This window comes from Aristolochia californica, unplaced genomic scaffold (genome assembly GCF_029961685.1).
Source record: "Aristolochia californica isolate CCGP_79_NKW_82.1479 unplaced genomic scaffold, dmAriCali1.0.hap1 SCAF_3, whole genome shotgun sequence".
Taxonomy (NCBI): Eukaryota; Viridiplantae; Streptophyta; class Magnoliopsida; order Piperales; family Aristolochiaceae; genus Aristolochia; species Aristolochia californica.
The window spans coordinates 20860224-20882661 of NW_027181992.1; positions in this window are offsets into that span (position 1 = coordinate 20860224).

The window sequence follows — 22438 nt, forward strand, 5'->3', positions numbered from 1 at the left end:
AATCCCCACCCCCCCCCCCCCCCCCCCCCCCTCTTTTTCTGATGTTTACAAATCCTAATATAAAGATCCTAAAAGATTTTTACAATCCCTAAAAATTACAGAGAATTTTCTGAATTATCTCTCTCTGCATTTGTGCATTTCCATTTTAGATGTCAAATTTTGTTTTAAAATCAAAACTTGAGTTTTTCACTCTCCCTTTTTTCTCTCGTAAACAAAAAAGGATAAGGAAAATAGATCGCAAAAAAATGAAAATTTTAGAGTTTGTATGCAAAAAAATTGAAACAATAATAAATATAAGTAAAGAAAATTTATCCACACACCAAAATGAACATCAGAGTTTTGTTATCCATGTTTGAGAAATTACTCTAGTAGAACACCTAATAGCATGGAATTTTATAAGAAAGAGATTTCTAATTGATCCTAACATGTTTTAAATATGGATATGCATGCACGAAACATGTTGAAGATGCAAATGACACAAGGATCCAAGACTTTTCAGGAGAACAACAAATGCTCATTAAATTATCAATCAAACGTGCAGTGGGATATTTACTTGATCCAAACAATACATTTTTTGTCCCTTTACAAAAAGTTGATCTAACGATCATAAATCACTGTAAAGTGATTGATCATGAGTAACTAGTTATATTTTTGTTAGAAATGACTTGTGGATTAAGTGTCAATACTCAGTGAAATCACCCGCTCCCCCCTTTTTCCAATATTTTCAAAACCTAATATTTAAAAACTAAAAGAGTTTTACAATCCCTAAAAATTACAGAAATTTTATGGAATTATCTCTCTCTGCATTTGTGCATTTTTATTTTAGATGTCAAGTTTTGTTTTAAAATCCAAACTTGAGTTTTTCACTCTCCCTTTTTTCTTGCTTATACAAAAAAAGATAAGGAAAATAAATGACAACTAAATGAAAATTATAGAGTTTATGTATGCAAACATTTTGAAACAATTATAAAAGTAAGTAAAAAAATTAATCCACACACTACAAACGAACACCAAAGTTTTGTTATCTATGTTTGGGAAATTGCAATAGTACAACCCCTAAAAGGTAGGAATTTTATAAGAAAGAGATTTCTAATTGATCCTAACATGTTTTAAATATGGATATGCATGTACAACAAATGTTGAAGATGCAAGTGACCCAAGGATCCAAGACTTTTAAGGAGAACAACAAATGCTCATTTAATTCTCTAGAGAATATTTACTCGATCCAAACAAGCCATTTTTTTTCCATTTACAAAAGTTGATCTAACAATCATAGATCACTATAAAGTGATTGATCATGAGTAACAAGCTGTATTTTTGTTAGAAATTACTTATGGATTAGGTGTCAACACTCAGTTAAATCTTCAACTCCCCACTTTTTCCGATGTTTGAAAAACCCAATATATAAAAACTAAAAGAGTTTTACAATCCCTTAAAATTATAGAGACTTTTTGAATTATTTCTCTCTGTATTTTCGGATTTCCATTTTAGATGTCAAGTGTTGAATTTAGGGAAAAGAAAAATACTTCATTGACATCAATAACTTGTTGTAATCAGAGTACATGAACCTCTATTTATAATAGAGGATGGTAGTAGAGTCCAATTACAATAAAACTACCCTTGTCCCAATTACACCCAAACTTTAACACTAAAAGATAAGTCCTAACATAATTAAATAACTCAATACAAAGAAAAGACAAACATAACTCAAACAAAAATTCTTCTTGGTCGTGACCATAAGATAAAGATATTTTTGTGAGTCCTTCTTGATCTTGATAAGGATGTCATCTCATGGTAATCATTGTGGGTCCTACTTCTTATTGGCTTGGGTCCATCTTGTGGGCCTTCCTTGGTCATGTGACCCATCTTACAATAATCTTAGATATGTGGGTCTGCCTTGGTCATGTGGGTTTGAGCTTATCTTCCAACACTCTGTTACGGTCACGAGTCATGGATCGAGTAACACGGCGTGGGATTTGTGAATCCAGCACTCAGAATTTACTCACTTCACGTCAAGGGTCTGTGTATGAGTATTTCTCCTTAACCAATGCTTGGCCAGGAGGAAAGATCCTCTTTTGAGGGTCCTACCGAGTTGTTGTGCTAGGTAGAAGACCCCACAACAATGCTGACCTTGCTAGAGCAAGGTGCTCTCTTTTCTTGGTCACGGGAAAGAGGGTTTGGCCCTCTTTGTTGCTGATCTAGCTAAGAATGCAATCCTTCTTTCTTAAATAACTTGAAACACGAGTTTGGGATAGATTAATACCTCTTATTTGATGCTATGATCAGCTCCCACGTTGCACCAGGAATTGCTCAAGATTTGAGGATAAAAATCCTCACTTTGCTGCTTGGTAAGGGAGGAATTGGGCCTCTCTTGTTGCTGCTGCCAAGAAGGAGGATAGATCTCCTCTTTGGGCTCAGAAAAGGGGCAGGAAGCTCCTTTTCTTAATAGGGATGATGGTGGATGAATTTGGGTGAAGATGGATGGCAATGGAGGGTGAATGATATGTTGGATTTTTGGAGTAAACCCTGAACTCGGGATCAAGAGGTGATCCCAACCTATTTAGACTAGGTTATTCTAAAATCTCAAAGCTTCCCTATTTCATTCATACCTATCCCTTAAATAGGGAGTTTTAGGGTTAGGGTTACAATAATTCCCCATAATGCCCTTACATAAAAAGTAATTAGAAATAACTCCTACTTAAAACAATATAAGAAATAAATCCTACTTAAAACAATATTAGAAATAAATCCTACTCAAAGAAATTTAAGAATTAAATCCTATTGAGTGAGTTGTTGTTGTCTTCTTCATTGTGTGACTCGGTGTGCTATTGAGTCCACAACATCTGCTTCCCCATGGAGAAAGAGCTTGTCCTCAAGCTCAAAAGCTGGGTAGACTTGTTTGAAGATGTCCACACGTTCCCATGTTGCAGTGTCGGGGTCAGTGTCTGTCCACTGAACGAGAATCTCCCAATGATCATTGGTCAACCGTGCACGTAACACCGCAACTGGGTTAAGAATAACCTCGCCATGATCAACTGGTGGTAGGAATGGAGTGGATGTAGGCTGTGCTCCGGAATGCGGCTTCAAAAGAGAGACATGAAACACATCGTGAATTTTGGCGGTGTCCGGTAATTTGAGTTGATAGGCGACTGGTCCCACGCGTCGAAGAATGGGAAACGGCCCAAAAAATCGGGGTGACAGCTTATGAAGTGGAGGTCCCGCTAGAGACTGCTGACGGTAGGGCTGGAGCCATAGCCACACATACTTTCCAACCTCAAAAGAGACCTCACGGTGGCCTCTGTCGTATACATCCTTCATCCGAGCTTGGGCACGTCGTAGCCGTTCTGTGATATTCTATAGCAGTAGATCCCTGTCTATGAGTGCCTGATCAATCGTGTCCACGCGGGTGGACCCTGGGTTGTACGAGAGGAGGCGAGGTGGATCCCGACCATATATAACCCGAAAAGGAGTGGATTACAATGCAGAGTGGAACGAAGTGTTGTAACAATATTCGGCCCACAGAAGCCATTGAACCCATTGTCGCGGACGATCCCCCACCAAGCACCGTAGATACATCTCGATGGTGCGGTTCACCACCTCAGTCTGCCCGTCTGTCTATGGATGATAGGCGGAGGAGAACTTCAATTTCGTCCCACTCAAGCGAAACAGTTCCCGCCAAAAGGTGCTCGTGAAAACTGCATCTCTGTCACTCACAATGGATTCTGGAATGCCATGTAAGCGGACTATCTGCTCTAGGAAAGTCTGAGCAACCCGTGTTGCTGTATACGGATGAGCCATCGGTATAAAATGCCCGTACTTGGAGAATCGATCAACCACTACGAAAAGTACGGATTTTCCGGCTGACAGGGGTAGGCCTTCCACAAAATCCATTGAAATGTCGGCCCAAACCTGCGTTGGAAGGGCTAGAGGCTGGAGAAGACCGGCTGGACTCAAGTGCTAGGCTTTGTTGCGCTGGCATACCTGACAGTCGCCAACATAAGTCGCAATAGAGGCTTTCATGGCTTGCCAGTAAAAATCAGCTCGAATTCTGTGCAAGGTCTTCTGGATCCCCTCGTGTGTACTGTCGTGGTAGGCCGAGAGAATAGCTAGAATCAAATCGGACTCAGGTGGAAGGAAAATCCGATGCTTATAATAAATAAGTGAATCCTGGATGGACCACTTCACATTCATTGTCCCTTCTGAGATCTGCTGATGCAGTTCCTGCAGTGCAGGGTTAGTAGCATGTGCTTCTCGCACCAAGTCCATAATGAGAAATCTCGGCTGGCTGATAGAATAGACCGACTGCTGATCTTCAAAACACCGTGACAAGGCATCTGCCGCCTTATTTAATCTCCCCGCACGATACTCCACCGAGAAGTCAAACCCCAACAACTTACTGATCCAGTGCTGTTGTGGCGACGTCGTCAAACGCTGTTCTAGTAAGAATTTAAGGCTGTAGTGATCCATGCGTATGAGAAAAGCCCAGCCCCAGAGATAAGGCCTCCAATGTTGGACCGCTTTGGCCAACCCAATCAATTCGTGCTCATAGGCTGCCAGTTTGTGATGGCGGACTGCCAACTGTCTACTAAAATAAGCAATAGGATGGCCCAACTACTGTAAAACGGCCCCCATGCCCACGCCCGAAGCATTGCACTCTACCACAAACAATTCGTCGAAGTTGGGAAGTTGTAATACTGGCGCGGATGCGAGGGCAGCTATGAGTGCCACAAATGACGTGGTGGCCCCCTCATTCCAAATAAAGGAATTTTTCTTGAGTAAACTCGTCAATGGTGCTGCCACTGGCCCATAGTTCTGAATAAATTTACGGTAGTAGCCCGCAAGACCCAGAAAACCCCGTAATGCAGAACACGACTGTGGTTGCGGCCACTCGTGAATAGCTCGGATCTTCTCGGGATCCACCGTAACCCCCTCATGTGAGATAATGTGTCCCAGATATCCCACGTGTGAAGCCGCAAAAGAACACTTGGAGTGTTTCAAATAGAGCTGATGTGCTCTTAACAAGTCGAAAACAATCCTCAAGTGTGCCAAGTGCTCCTCAATCGACTTGCTATATATCAAAATATCATCAAAAAATACAAGAACAAATTTTCGAAGATAGGGGCTAAATACCTCGTTCATCAAAGCTTGAAAAGTGGAGGGTGCATTGGATAACCCGAACGGCATGACGACGAACTCAAAGTGGCCATGGTGCGTGCGGAACGCCATCTTCTCGATATCAGAGGGGTGCATCCGGACCTGATGGTATCCCGAACGGAGGTCGAGTTTAGTGAATAACCACGACCCATGTAACTCATCCAGAAGCTCATCCACTACCGGAATCGGGAACTTGTCTTTTACTGTCTGCATGTTCAACTCCCGATAATCCACGCAGAACCTCCATGTCCCATCATGTTTCTTCACAAGTAAGACGGGTGAAGAGAACGGGGAGCGGCTGGGACGAGAAAGACCTTGTTTCAACATCTCATGGCACTGACGCTCTATCTCGTCCTTCTGAAGGTGTGGGTAATGGTATGGTCGCACGACCACTACCTCAGAACCTGGTTTCAGACAGATCCTGTGGTCACAGTGCCTCATGGGAGGCAACCCCGAAGGCTCCTGGAAGAGGTCATAGAACTCCTCAACCAGACCATCACTAGTACTGTCAGGCTGATCCTGTGTCTGCAAAGTGTGTATGCGGTGGGCCCTGTCCACCTGACAGCCCTGTAAGAGCACCCGACTTCCGGCAAAATCAAAGCTCATGGTTAAAGCCGAAAAGTCCCACAGAATGGGCCCCAATGTTTGTAACCATTTAATGCCTAAAACCATATCAAATCCCACTAGGGGAATAACAAAAAAATTCCGCATTAAATGAAGTAAATCCAATGGAAAAAGTTGCCGCCTTACTAATCCCATAGCTAGGACCTTCTCGCCATTGGCCACTGAGACGGTGGCTGTCGGATGAGTGTGTATCTGGAGGTGGAGATGCTGTGCGGCTGTCAAACTTAGAAAATTGTGTGTACTCCCCTAGTCGACTAGTCCCACCAGTTCTCGGTCAATGACATGAGCTCGGACTTGCATTGTAGTAGGCGATTTTTGCCCAGTAATAGCATGCAAGGATATCTCTGGTGGTTCCTCCTCGATAATATCCTCTGGTTCCTCTGGATCGTCTGAATCCTCCATCTCGAGCCAAAATAATCGTTTACATTGGTGTCCAACCCGATACTGCTCATCGCAGTTATAACAGAGATTTTTGGACCGCCTTTCTGCCATCTCCGCACTCGTCAATTTTTTTATAAAGCTCGGTAGGGAATTACCAGGGCGGGGATCGGCTACCCGAGTCGTAGTCGAAGTGTGTTTGGATGGTGCTGCTGTAGATGTTCCCTGAGATGAATTATAGCGGCGCCCTTGCCACATGGAGGAAGTGTTCCTCTCACTCGACCAACCCGGCTTACGTTGCTGCAACTGTTGTCGTTGTTCCATTGCTCGGGCCATATTCATGGCATGAGCTAGATCCGTGGGCATAAGGAGTTCTACCTCTAGCCGTAAATACTCATTGAGACCTGCTGTGAATAAGGAGACCTGCTGGTCAACCAATACCCTCTCTCCAGCACGAGCCAACTTTTCCTAGAAGAGTTTTTGATAGTGTTCCACTGAACCTGTTTGTCTCAATAGGACTAACTCTCCCAAGGGGTTGTTGTTGGCGAGAGGCCCAAATCTAACTGTGCATAGATTTTTAAATTCTCCCCAAGTCATTCCCGGTCTCTCTTTCTCTACTTGAGTCACCCATAACATGGCTTCATCTGTCATATGGAAAGAGGCTAGTTGCACCTTATCCCATTCAGTAGTCCCTTGGTTCAAAAAAAAAAATTCACATCTATGCAACCAAATTACAGGATCTACAGAACCATTGAAAGAGGGAAACTCTAACTTGGTGTACCTTGGGATTGTGCCTCCATGCTGAGGTGCTTGGACAGCAGTGCGCCCAGGCCACTGCTCCCCTCTTCTGTGATATGGTTGAGCAACCTCTCTCACCTCTGGACTTTGATGTCTCTCTGTCCTCAACTCCTGTAGCATGCTAATGATTCGGCTCATCTCTTCTTCCAAACCACAAACCTTTCCCAACACTGGTTGTGCTGTTTCAAGGCTATCTTCTATCTTTTGTATCCTGATTTGGATTTCTTCATTGCTGATATTATCCCCCATGTTACCCTGCTTTGATACCAAGTTGTTATGGTCCCGAGTCATGGATCGAGTAACACAGCGTGGGATTTGTGAATCCAGTAATCAGAATTTACTCACTTCACGTCAAGGGTCTGTGTATGAGTATTTCTCCTTAACCAATGCTTGGCCAGGAGGAAAGATCCTCTTTTGAGGGTCCTACCGAGTTGTTGTGCTAGGTAGAAGACCCCACAACAATGCTGACCTTGCTAGAGCAAGGTGCTCTCTTTTCTTGGTCACGGGAAAGAGGGTTTGGCCCTCTTTGTTGCTGCTCTAGCTAAGAATGCAATCCTTCTTTCTTAAATAACTTGAAACACGAGTTTGGGATAGATTAATACCTCTTCTTTGATGCTATGATCAGCTCCCACGTTGCACCAGGAATTGCTCAAGATTTGAGGATAAAAATCCTCACTTTGCTGCTTGGTAAGGGAGGAATTGGGCCTCTCTTGTTGCTGCTGCCAAGAAGGAGGATAGATCTCCTCTTTGGGCTCGGAAAAGGGGCAGGAAGCTCCTTTTCTTAATAGGGATGATGGTGGATGAATTTGGGTGAAGATGGATGGCAATGGAGGGTGAATGATATGTTGGATTTTTGGAGTAAACCCTGAACTCGGGATCAAGAGGTGATCCCAACCTATTTAGACTAGGTTATTCTAAAATCTCAAAGCTTCCCTATTTCATTCATACCTATCCCTTAAATAGGGAGTTTTAGGGTTAGGGTTACAATAATTCCCCATAATGCCCTTACATAAAAAGTAATTAGAAATAACTCCTACTTAAAACAATATAAGAAATAAATCCTACTTAAAACAATATTAGAAATAAATCCTACTCAAAGAAATATAAGAATTAAATCCTATTGAGTGAGTTGTTGTTGTCTTCTTCGTTGTGTGACTCGGTGTTCTATTGAGTCCACAACACACTCCCCCTCAAGTTGGGGGTGAGAGAACAACATTAACTCCCAGCTTGCTGCAAATAATGTATAGAATATATATTTTATAAATGGCACATATTCCTATACTCCCCCTCACGCTGTTGCATCCTTCATTGAGGCCATGTGGCATTATATAAGTGAGAGTAAAAATCACTCCTAGCCGATCAGTCATTGCTTCATACTCCAGTCCTAATGCTGGATGTACGGCACACTCCGTCTTCTATCAGTAGTGTGTCTATCAGCATTGCTCTGAAGTGTCCACCACCATGTCCCTCCACAGGACAATGACTCTCAAGTGGTAGGAGACATAAAAGCCATTACAGGGGGGGGATTACGTAGATGTAATAATAAGTTCCTCCATCATGGACTTCCAACCACAAATAATTTTGGTCTTTTTGATGGGGATGAAGTTCCTCCGTCATAGACTTCCAACCACAAATAATTTTGATCTTTTTGACGTGGATGAAGTTCCTCCGTCATGGACTCCCAACCACAAACAATTTTGATCTTTTTGAGGGGGTAAAATAAATGATGACATGAGGCCACCTCTTCTTCAATAATATGTCCCCAAAGAGACATAATAGCTGTAGCTGAATATAACACGGCCATCTTCCAACACATATAACACGAACCAAATAATAAAATTTGTAAAAGAACCCATGAAATAATCCAATATAAAAATTTATTCTTAGATGCACATGCTTCATCTTTTGTGCTCCCCTTTTCTTGAATATTTTGGTCACATAAACTTACTCACAACATAAGGAATAAATACCTCTTTCTTGTACTTCTTGTACTTCTCCCCCTCAAGCTGGGAAGTAATGGCAATGATCCCAACTTGAACCAAATATCATAATAGGCCCAAATAACAAAGGTGTATAAATAAGCCCTCAAACCAGGGAGACGTGAGATATTTTCCTGATACATCAACTCAAAAAATGACACAAAACAATCAGCTTAAATCTGGATTTTCAATGTAAAAGAATACCAACATGACCTTTGATTCTTCCAATGCGAATATATCTTTAAATATAGATCAGATTGAAATGAAATTTTCTTCATTTGAAACAAGAATTAAATAAATTTCATCAAAGTATAACATCTCTTCATAAAATTTAATTATGAGAAGATAAATAATCTGATAGGTTTCGGTCTCTGCCATCTCGCCGAACTAAATATTGTTTCTCCTATTTTTCTATAATGACCATTGACTCTTCAAAGATCAATATCTCCTTATAATAAAATCATACAGAGAATTAGTTGAGTAGGTAAGAAACTAGACTTACGTATATTTCTTTTGATATATAATTATCCATATAAATTTTCTTTCTTGATATCATAAAATACCTTGGAATTTGAAGCTTTCTGCTGCCGCTCGAATCTCTTTTTTAATCTGACCTATGCTGATTCAAATATCGATTTATCTTTGTAGATAACTCAGATAAAAAATTGGTTGAATAGGTAAAACAATAGACTTACAGATATTTCTTTTGATATATATTTCTCCATATAAAGTCTAGTTCTTGATAGCAAAAAATACCTCGGAATCTGAAGATTGTTGCTGCTGCTCAAACCTTTTTGTAATCTGACCTTCTCTCATTCAAATATCGATATCTCCCTGTAGATAACTCCGATTGGAACAAATAGTTTTTCTTTGGAAAGTAGACTCAAATATATTTCCATAAATATATATTTTAAATATTAAAAACTAAATATAAAGGTGAAAGACGTAAAGAAACCTATGAGTGTATGGAGTGAAAAATATAACTACGAACCTAGACCTAGGGTTTAGGGTATAGAGAAAAGGATCACATTACCTTCGTGAGTTGACCAAGTCAACTCAAAGAACCTGCTCTGATACCATGTTGAATTTATGGAAAATAAAAATACTTCATTGACATCAATAACTTGTTGTAATCAGAGTACATGAACCTCTATTTATAATAGAGAAAGGTAGTAGAGTCAAATTACAATAAAACTACCATTTTCCCAATTACACCCAAAAATCTAACACATAAAGATAAGTCCTAGCATAATTAAATAACTCAATAAAGATAAAGATACTTTTGTGAGTCCTTCTTGATCTTCCAACTGATGTGATAAGGATGCCAGCTCATGGTAATCATTGTGGGTCCTACTTCTTATGAGTTTGGGCCCATCTGTTGGGCCTTCCTTGGTCGTGTGGCCCATCTTATAATAATCTTAGATATGTAGGCCTTCTTTGGTTGTGTGGGCTTGAGCTTATCTTCTTTTGTTTTAAAATCCAAACATGAGTTTTTCACTCTCCCTTTTTTCTCTCGTAAACAAAAAAAGATAAGGCAAATTGATCGCAACAAAAAGAAAATTTTTGCCCTTATGTATGCAAAAACTTTAAAAAAATAATAAATGTAAGTAAAGAAAATTTCTTCACACACTACAAATGAGCACCAAAATTTTGTTATCTATGTTTGGGAAATTTCCACTAATACAACCCTAATAGGCAGGAATTTTATAAGAAATATTTCTAATTGATCCTAACATGTTTTAAATATGGATATGCATGCACGAAAAATGTTGAAGATAAAAATGACCTAGGGATCCAAGACTTTGAAGGAGAACAACAAATGCTGATTAAATTCTCAAGTGAACATGCGGTGGGATATTTACCCGATCCTAACAAGCCATTTTTTGCCCATTTACAAAAAAGTTCATCTAACAAACATTGATCACTGTAAAGTGATTGATCATCACTAACGAACTATATTTTTGTAAGAAATGACTTGTGGATTAAGAGTCAACACTCAGGTAAGTCCCCCGCTCCCCCCTTTTTTCAATGTTTGCGAAACCTAATATATTGATACTAAAAGAGTTTTACATGCCCTAAAAATTTCAAAGACTTTTTGGAATTGTCTCTCTCTCTATATTTGTGCATTTCCATTTTAGAATTCAAGTTTTTTTTTTTAAATCCAAACTTTTTTTTTTCACTCTCCCTTTTTTCTCTCATAAACAAATAAAGATAAGGAAAATAGATCGCATCAAAATGAAAATTTTAACAGTGAGGTATGCAAAATTTTTAAAACAATAATAAATGTAAGTAAAGAAAATTTATCCACACACCACAAACGAACACCAAAGTTGAGCTATCCATGTTAGGGAAATTCCACTAGTACAACACCTAATAGCTTGGAATTTAATAAGAAAGAGATTTCTAATTGATACTAACATGTTTTAAATATGTATTTGCATGCACAAAACTTGTTGAAGATGCAAGTGACCCAAGGATATAAGACTTTTAAGGAGAAAAACAAATGGTCTTTAAATTAAAAAATGAACGTTCGGTGGGATATTTACTCGATCCAAACAAGCCATTTTTTGCCCATTTTAAAAAATTGATCTAACAATCATAGATCACTATAAAGTGATTGGTCATGAGTAACGAGCTTTATTTTTGTTAGAAATTACTTGTGGATTAGGAGTCAACACTCAGTTAAATCTCCCACTCCCCCCTTTTTTCTCTTGTAAACAAAAAAAGATAAGGCAAATAAATCTCAAAAAAATGAATTTTTTAGATTTTATGTATGCAAAAAATTTAAAACAATAATAAATTTAAGTAAAAAATTTTATCAACAAATCACAAACGAACTCAAAAGTTTTTTTATCCATGTTTGGCAAATTCTACTAGTACAACCCCTAATAGCTGGTAATTTTGTATGAAAGAGATTTCTAATTGATCCTAACATGTTTTAAATATGGATGTGCATGCACGATACATGTTGAAGATGCAAAGGACGCAATGATCCAAGACTTTTAAGGAGAACAACAAATGCTCATTAAATTATAAAGTGAACGTGCGAAGGGGTAGTTACCTGATCCAAACAAGCCATTTTTGTGCAAATTTAAAAAAAGTTGATCTTACAATCATTGATCACTGTAAAGTGATTGATCATGAGTTGCTAGCTATATTTTCGTAAGAAATGGATTGTTGATTAGGAGTCAACACTCAGTTAAATCCCCCGCTCCCTACTTTTTTCGATGTTTGTAAAACCTAATATATAAAAACTAAAAGAGTTTTACAATCCCTAAAAAATACAAAGGCTTTTTGGAATTATCTCTCTTGGTATTTATGCAGTTCTATTTTAAACATAAGGTTTTTTTTGAAATCCAAACACGAGTTTTTCACTCTCCCTTATTTCTTTCGTAAACAAAAAAGATAATGCAAGAAGATCACAATAAAATAAAAATTTCAGAGCTTATGTATGCAAAAAATTTAAAAAAATCATGAGTGTATGTAAAGAAAACTTATCCACACACCACAAACAAACACCGAAGTTTGGTTATCCATGTTTCGTAAATTCCACTAGTACAACCCTTATTAGCATTTAATTTTATAAGAAAGAGATTTCCAATTGATCCTAACTTGTTTTAAATATGTATATGCATGGACAAAACATGTTGAAGATGCAAATGACCCAAGGATTCAAGACTTTTAAGGAGAACAACAAATGCTCATTAAATTCTAAAATGAACGTGTGGTGCGATATTTACCCAAACAAAACATGTCATTTTTTGCCCGTTTACCAAAAGTAGATCTAACAATCATAGATCACTGTAAAGTGATTGATCATGAGTAACGAGCTATATTTGTGTAAGAAATGACTTGTGGATTAGGAGTCAACACTCAGTTAAAGCCCCTGCTCCCCGCTTTATCTGTTGTTTGCTAAACAAAATATATAAAAACTAAAATAGTTTTACAATCCGTAAAAATTACAGAGACTTTTGGAATTATCTCTCTCTGCATTTATGCATTTCCATTTTAGATGTCATGTATTGTTTTAAAATTGAAACTTGAGTTTTTCACTCTCCTTTTTTTCTCTAGTAAACAAAAAAGATAAGCCAAATAGATTGCAACAAAATGAAAAGTTTAGAGTTTATGTACGCAAAAAATTTGAAACAATAATAAAAGTAAGTAAAAAAAATTTATCCACACACCACAAACGAATACCAAAGTTTTGTTATCCGTTTGGAAAAACTCCACTAGTACAACCCCAATTAGTTTGGAATTTTATAAGAAAAAGATTTCTAATCGATCCTAACATGTTTTAAGTATGGATATGCATGCACGAAACATGTTCAAGATGCAAATGACCCAAGGATCCAAGACTTTTAAGGAGAACAACAAATGCTCATTAAATTCTGAAGTGAACGTGCGGTGGGATATTTTACCTGATCCAAACAAGCCATTTTTTGACCATTAACAAAAAGTTGATCTAACAATTATTTATTACTTTGAAGTGATTGATCATGAGTAACGAGCTATATTTTAGTAAGAAATGACTTGTGGATTTAGAGTCAACACACAGTTAAATCCCCCCTCCCTCCTATTTCTGATGTTTGTAAAATCTAAGATATAAAAACTAAAAGAGTTTTACAATCCCTAAAAAATAAAGAGGCTTTCTGGAAATATCTCCCTCTGCATTTGTGCATTTTCATTTTAGATGTCAAGTTTTTTTTTTAAAATCCAAACATGAGTTTTTCACTCTCCCTTTTTTCTCTCGTAAACAAAAAAAGATAAGGCAAATAGATAGCAACAAAATTAAAAATTTAGAGTTTAAGTATGCAAAAAAATTTAAAAATTATAAATGTAAGTGAAGAAAATTTATACACCACAAACGAACACCAAAGTTTTATTATCCTTGTTTGGGAAATTCCACAAGTACAACCTCTAATAGCTTGGAATTTCATAAGAAAGAGATTTTGAATTAATACTAACTTGTTTTATATATGGATATGCATGCACGAAAAATGTTGAAGATGCAAATGACCCAAGGATCCAAGACTTTTATGGAGAAAAACAAATGCTCATTAAATTAAAAAATAAACTTGTCATGCGATATTTACCCGATTTAACTAGCAATTTTTTCTCATTAACAAAAAGTTGATCTAACAATCATAGATCATTGTAAAGTGATTGATCATCCGTAACGAGCTATATTTTTTAAGAAATGACATGTGGATTAGGAGTAAACACTCAGTTAAATCCCCATACTCCCCCCTTTTTCTGATGTATGCAAAACCTAATATATAAGAACTAAAAAAGTTTTACAATCCCTAAAAATTACAGAAACTTTGTGGAAATATCTCTCTCTGCATTTGTGCATTTCCATTTTAGATTTCAATTTTTGTTTTAAAATCCAAACTTCAGTTTTTCACTCTCACTTTTTCCTTTCATAAATAAAAAAAGATAAGGCAAATAGATTGCAACAAAATGAAAATTTTAGAGTTTATGTATGCAAAATATTTGAAACAATATTAAATGTAAGTAAAGAAAATTTATCCACACACCACAAACAAATACCAAAGTTTTATTATCCATGTTTGGAAAATTCTATTAGTACAACCCTTAATAGCTTGGAATTTTTTAGGAAAGAGATTTCTAATTGATCCTAACATGTTTTAAATATGGATATACATGCACGAAACATGTTGAAGATGCAAATGACCCAAGGATTCTAGACTTTTAAGGAGAACAACAAATGATGAATAAATTCTGAAGCGAATGTACGGTGGGATATTTACTCGTTCCAATCAAGCATTTTTTACCCATTTACAAAAAAATTGATCTAACAATCATAGATCACTGTAAAGTGATTGATCATGAGTAACGAGCTATATTTTTGTTTGAAATTACTTGTGGATTAGGAGTGAACACTCAGTTAAATCGCCCTCTCCCCCCTTTTTCAGATGTTTGCGACACGTAATACATAAAAACTAAAAGAGTTTTATATTCCCTAGAGATTATAGGGACATTTTTGGAATTATCTCTCTCTACATTTACAGATTTCCATTTTAGATGTAAAGTCTTTTTTTCTTAAATCGAAACTTTAGTTTTTCACTCCCTTTTTTCTCTCGTAAACAAAAAAAGATAAGGCAAATAAATCACAACAAAATGATAATTTTAGAGTTTATGTATGCAAAAATTTAAAACAATAATAAACGAAGGCCAAAGTTTTGTTATCCAAGTTTAGCAAATTCCACTAGTGCAACCCCTAATAGCTTGGAATTTTATATGAAAGAGACTTCTAATTGATCCTAACATGGTTTAAATATGGATATGCATGCATGAAACATGTTGAAGATGCAAATGACCTAATGATCCCAGATTTTTAAGGAGAACATGAAATGCGCACTAAATTTTGAAGTGAACGTACGATGGGATATTTACTTGATCCAAACAAACCATTTTTGCCCATTTACAAAAAGTTGATCTGACAATCATAGATCACTGTAAAGTGATTGACCATGAGTAATGAGTTATATTTTTGAAATAAATGGCTTGTGGATTAGGAGTCAACACTTAGTTAAATCCCCTGCTTCCTCCATTTTTTGATGTTTGTAAAATCTAAGATATAAAAACTAAAAGAGTTTTACAATCCTTAAAAATTTAAGAGACTTTTTGGAAATATCTCACTATGCATTTGTGCATTTCCATTTTAGATGTCAAGTTTTTTTTTTTAATCCAAAAATGAGTCTTTCACTCTCCCTTTTTTCTCTCGTAAACAAAAAAAGATAAGGCAAATAGATCAAAACAAAATTAAAATTTAAGGGTTTATGTTTGTAACAAATTTTAAAAAATTATAAATTTAAGTAAAGAAAATTTATCCACACACCACAAACGAGCACCAAATTTTTATTATCCATGTTTTGGAAATTCCACAAGTACAACCTCTAATAGCTTGGAATTTTATAAGAAAGAGATTTCGAATTGATCCTAACTTATTTTAAGTATGGATATGCATGCACGAAACCTGTTGACGATGCAAATGACCCAAGGATCCAAGACTTTTATGGAGAACAAAAAATGCTCATTAAATTCAAAAATGAACGTGTGGTGCGATATTTTCCCGATTTAAAGAAGCCATTTTTTGCCCATTTACAACAAGTTGATCAAACAATCATAGATCACTGTAAAGTGATTGATCATTAGTAACGAGCTATATTTTCTAAGAAATTACATGTGGATTAGGAGTAAACACTCAGTTAAATCCCTCCTTCACCACTTTTTCTGATGTTTGCAAAACCTAATACATAAGAACTAAAAGAGTTTTACAATCCCTAAAAATTACAGAGATTTTGTGGAAATATCTCTCTTTGCATTTGTGCATTTCCATTTTAGATGTCAAGTTTTGTTTTAAAATCTAAACTTGAGTTTTTCACTCTATCGTTATTATCTCATAAAAAAATAAGGAAAATTGATCGCAACAAAATGAAAATTTTATAGTTTAAGTATGCAAAAAAAATTTAAAAATTATAAATGTAAATGTATCCACACACCACAAACGAACACCAAAGTTTTTTTATCCATGTTTTGGAAATTCCACTAGTACAACCTCTAATAGCTTGGAATTTTATAAGAAAGATATTTCGAATTGATCCTAACATGTTTTAATAAGGATATGCATGCACGAAAAATGTTGAAGATTCAAATGACCCAAGGATCGAACACTTTAATGCAGAACAACAAATGCTCATTGAATTCTCTTGCGCACAGGTGGTGGGATAGGTACTCGATGCAAACAAGCCATTTTTTGCCCATTTACAAAAAATTGATCTAACAATCATAGATCACTGTAAAGATATTGATCATGAGTAACAAGCTATATTTTTGTTAGAAATTACTTGGGGATTTAGGACTCAACACACAGTTAAATCCCCCCAACCTCCCATATTCCGATGATTGCAAAAAATAATATATATATACTGAAAGAATTTTAAAATCCCTAAAAATTATAGAGACTTTTTGGAATTATCTCTCTCTGATATGCAGATTTCCATTTAAGATGTCAAGTTTTGTTTAAAAATCCAAATATCAGTTTTTCACTCTCCCTTTTTTCCCTCATAAACAAAAAAAGAAAAGGCAAATAGGTAACAACAAAATGAAAATTTTAGAGTTTATGTATGCAAAATTTTTTGAAACAATAATAAGTCTAAGTAAAGAAATTTTTTCTACACACCACAAACGAACACCAAAGTTTGGTTATCCATGTTTCGCAAATTCCACTAGTCCAACCCCTAATAGCTTGGAATTTTATATGAAAGAGATTTCTACTTGATCCTAACTTGTTTTAAATATGGTTATGCATGCACGAAACATATTAAAGATGCAAATGACCCAAGGATCCAAGACTTTTAAGGAGAACAACAAATGCTCATTAAAGTAAAAAATGAACGTGTGGTAGGATATTTACACTATCTAAAGAAACCATTTTTTGCCCATTAACAAAAATTTGATCTAACAATCCTAGATCACTGTAAAGTGATTGATCATCAGTAACAAGCTATATTTTTGTAAGAAATGACATGTGGATTAGGAGTAAACACTTAGTTAAATCCCCGTTGCCCCCTTTTTCTGATGTTTGCAAAACCTAATATATAAGAACTAAAACAGTTTTACAATCCCTAAAAACTACATAGACTTTTTGGAATTATCTCTTTCTGCATTTGTGAATTTCTATTTTAGATGTCAAGTTTTTTTTTTAAAATCCTAACTTGAGTTTTTTACTGTCCCCTTTTTCTCTCGTACACAATAAAACATAAGGAAAATAGATTGCAACAAAATGAAAATTTTAGAGTTTATGTATGCAAAAAATTTGAAACAATAATCAATGAAAGGTAAAAAAATTTATCCACACACCACAAACGAACACCAAAGCATTGTTATCCGTGTTCGGGAAATTCCACTAGTATAACCCCTTATAGCTTGGAATTTTATAAGAAAGAGATTTCTAATTGATCCTAACATGTTTTAAATATGGATATGCATACATGAAACATGTTGAAGATGCAAATGACCCAAGGATCCTAGACTTTTAAGGAGAGCAACAAATGCTCATTAAATTCTCAAGCGAACATGCGGTGGGATATTTACTCGATCCAAACAATCTATTTTTTGCCAATTTACAAAAAGGTTGATCTAACAATCATAGATCACTGTAAAGTGATTGATAATGAGGAACGAGCTATATTTTTGTTAGAAATTACTTGTGGATTAGGAGTCAACACTCAGTTAAATCCCCCGCTCCCCCTATTTCTGATGTTTGCAAAACCTAATATATAAACACTAAAAGAGTTTTACAATTCCTAAAAATTACAGAGGCTTTTTGGAATAATCTCTCTCTGCATTTGCACATTTCCATTTTAAAAATTAATTGTAGTTTTAAAATTGAAACTGGATTTTTTCACTCTCCCTTTTTTTTCAAATAAAAAAAAAGATAAGGGAAATAGTTTGCAACAAAATCAAAACTTTAGAGTTTATGTACGTAAAAAAAGTGAAACAATAATAAAAGTAAGTAAAGAAAATTTATCCACACACCACAAACGAACACCAAAGTTTTGTTATCCATGTTTAGAAAAATCCACTCGTACAACCCCTAATAGCTTGGAATTTTATACGAAGAGATTTTTGATTGATCCAAAATGTTTTAAATATAAATATACATGCACGAAACATGCTGAAGATGAAAATAACCCTAGGATCCAAGAATTTTAAGGAGAACAACAAATGCTCATTAAATTCTCAAGTGAATGTGCGGTTGGATATTTAATCGATCCAAAAAAGTTGATCTTACAATCATAGATCACTGTAAAGTGATTGATCATGAGTAACGAACTATATTTTTGTTAGAAATGACTTGTGGATGAACCCCAAAGTTTGGTTAAAACTATGTATGAAAAAAAATTAAAACTATAATAAGTGTTCGTAAAGAAAATTTATCCACACACCACAAACGAACCCCAAAGTTTGGTTGTCCATGTTTGGCAAATTCCACTAGTGCAACCCCTAATAGCTTTGAATTTAATAGAAAGAGATTTCTAATAGATCCTAACTTGTTTTCAATATGGATATGCATCCAAGAAACTAGTTGAAGATGCAAATGACCCAAGGATCCAAGACGTTTAAGGAGAACAACAAATGGTCATTAAATTCTCAAGTGAACAAGCGGTGGGATATGTACCAAATCCAAACAAGCCATTTTTTGCCTATTGACAAAAAGTTGATCTAACAATCATAGATCACTATAAAGTGATTGATCATGTGTAACAAGCTATATTTTTGTAAGAAATGACTTGTGGATTATGAGTCAATACTCAGTGAAATCCCTCGCTCCCCCCTTTTTCCGATATTTGCAAAACCTAATATATAAAAACTAAAAGAGTTTTACAATCCCTAAAAATTAAGGAGAATTTTTGGAATTATCTCTATTTGCATTTTTTCATTTCCATTTTAGATGTCAAGTTTTGTTTTAAAATTCAAACATGAGTTTTTCACTCTCCCTTTTTCTCATGTAAACAAAAAAAGATAAGGCAAGTAGATCGCAACAAAATGAATATTTTAGAGTTTATGTATGAAAAAAATATAAAACTATAATAAGTGTAATTAGAGAAAATTTATCCACACACCACAAACGAACACATATTTTTTGTTATCCATGTTTCAGAAATTCCACTAGTACAACCCCTAATAGCTTGGAATTTTATAAGAAATAGATTTCTTATTGATACTAACTTGCTTTAAATTTGGATATGCGTGCACGAAACATTTTTTAGATGCAAATGACCCAAGGATCCATGACGTTTGTGGAGAACAACAAATGGTCATTAAATAATCAAGTGAACGTGCAGTGGCAAATTTAGCCAATTCAAACAAGTCATTTTTTGCTCATTTACCAAAAGTTGATCTAAAAATCATAGATCACTATAAAGTGATTGATCATGAGTCAAAAGCTATATTTTTTTAAGAAATGACTTGTGGATTAGGAGTCAACACTCAGTTAAAACCCCTGGTCCCCCTTTTTCCAATTTTTGCAAAACCTAATATATAAAAACTAAAAGAGTTTTAAAAAATCCCTAAAAAATTAAAGATACTTTTTGGAATTATCTCTCCCTACATATGTGCATTTCCATTTTAGATGTCAACTTTTGTTTTAAAATCCAAACTTGAGTTTTTCTCTCGTAAAAAATAAAAGATAAGGCAAATAGATCCTAACAAAATAAAAATTTTAGATTTTATGTATGCAAAAAAAAATTAAAATTAAAAAAGTAAGTAAAGAAAATTTTTCCACACACCACAAACGAACACCAAAGTTTTGTAATCCATGTTTGGCAAATTCTAGTAGAACAACCCCTAATAGCTTGGAATTTTATAAGCAAGAGATTTCTAATTGATCCTACCATGTTTTAAATATGGATACGCATGCACGAAACATGTTGAAGATGGAAATGCCCATGGGATCCAAGACTTTTAAGAAGAACAACAAATGCTCATTAAATTCTCAAGCGAACATGGGGTATGATATTTACGTAATCCAAACAAGCCATTTTTTGCCCATTTACAAAAAGTTGATCTAACAATCATAGTTCACTATAAAGTGATTGAACATGTGTAACGAGATATATTTTTGTAAGAAATGACTTGTAGATTAGGAGTCAACATTGAGTGAAATCCCCCGCTCCCCCATTTTTCCAATGTTTGCAAAACCTAATATATAAAAACTAAGAGAGTTTTAAAATCCCTAAGAGTTATAGAGACTTTTTGGAATTATCTCTATCTACATTTGTGCATTTCCATTTTAGAGCTCAAGTTCTGTTTTAAAATCCAAACTTGAGTTTTTCTCTCTCCATTTTTTCTTTCGTAAACTAAAAAACATAAGGCAAATAGATCGCAACAAAATAAAAATTTGAGAATTTATTTATCCACACACCACAAATGAAAACCAAAGTTTTGTTATCCATGTTTGGGAAATTTTACAAGTACAACCCTTAATAGCTTGGAATTTTATTAGAAATAGATTTCTAATTCATACTATCTTGTTTCAAATATCGATATGCATGCATGAAACATGTTGAAGACGCAAATGACCCAAGGATCCATGAATTTTAAGGAGAACAACAAATGCTCATTAAACTCTCTAGTGAACGTGTAGTAGGATATTTACCCGATCCAAACAAGCCATTTTTTGCCCACTTGCAAAAAAGTTAATCTAACAATCATGGATCACTGTAAAGAGATTGATCATGAGTAACGAGCTATATTTTATAAGAAATGACTTGTGAATTAGGAATCAACACTCAGTTAAATCCCCCGCTCTGCCCTTTTTCCAATGTTTATTAAACCTAATATATAAAAACTAAAAGAGTTATAAAATCCCTAAAAATTACAAAGAATTTTTGGAATTATCTCTCTATGCATTTGTTCTTTTTTATATGTCAAGTTTTTTTTTTAAAATCCAAAAATGAGTTTTTCACTCTCCCTTTTTTCTCATGTAAACAAAAAAATAAGGCTAATTGATCGAAACGAAATGAAAATTTCAGTGTTTATGTATGCAAAAATATTAAAACAGTAATAAGTGTAAGTAAAGAAAATTTATCAACACACCACAAACGAACACCAAAGTTTGGTTAACCATGTTTGGCAAATTCCACTGGTAGAACCCCTAATAGCTTTGAATTTATATGAAAGAGATTTCTAATTGATCCTTACATGTTTTAAATATAGATATCCATGCACGACATATGTTGAAGATGAAAATGACCCCTGGATCCAAAACTTTTACGAAGAACAACAAATGCTCATTAAATTCTCAAGTGAATGTGCAGTGGGATATTTACCTGATCCAAACAAGCCATTTTTTGCCCATTTAAAACAAAGTTGATCTAAAAATCATAGATCACTGTAAAGTGATTGATCATGAGTAATGAGCTATATTTTTTTAAGAAAATACTTGTGGATTAGGAGTCAACACTCAGTTAAATCCTCCACTTCCCCCTTTTTCTTATGTTTGTTAAACCTAATATACAAAAACTAAATGAGTTTTACAATCCCTATAAATTATAGAGACTTTTTGGAATTATCTCCCTCTACATTTACGAATTTCTATTTTACATGTCAAGTTTTGTTTTAAAATCCAAACATGAGTTTTTCACTCTTTTTTTTCTCTCATAAACAAAAAAAAAAGATAAGGTAAATAGATCGCAACAAAATGAAAATTTTAGAGATTATGTATGCAAAAAATTTAAAACAATAAAAAGTGTAAGTAAAGAAAATTTATGCACACACTACAAATGAACACAAAAGTTTTGCTATCCATGTATGGGAAATTCCACTAGTACAACCTCTAATAGAATCAAAATTTTATATGAAAGAGATTTCTAATTGATCCTAACATGTTTTAAATATTTATATGCATGCACGAAACATTTTGCTGATGAAAATGACCTAATGATCCAAGACTTTTAAGGAGAACAACAAATGCT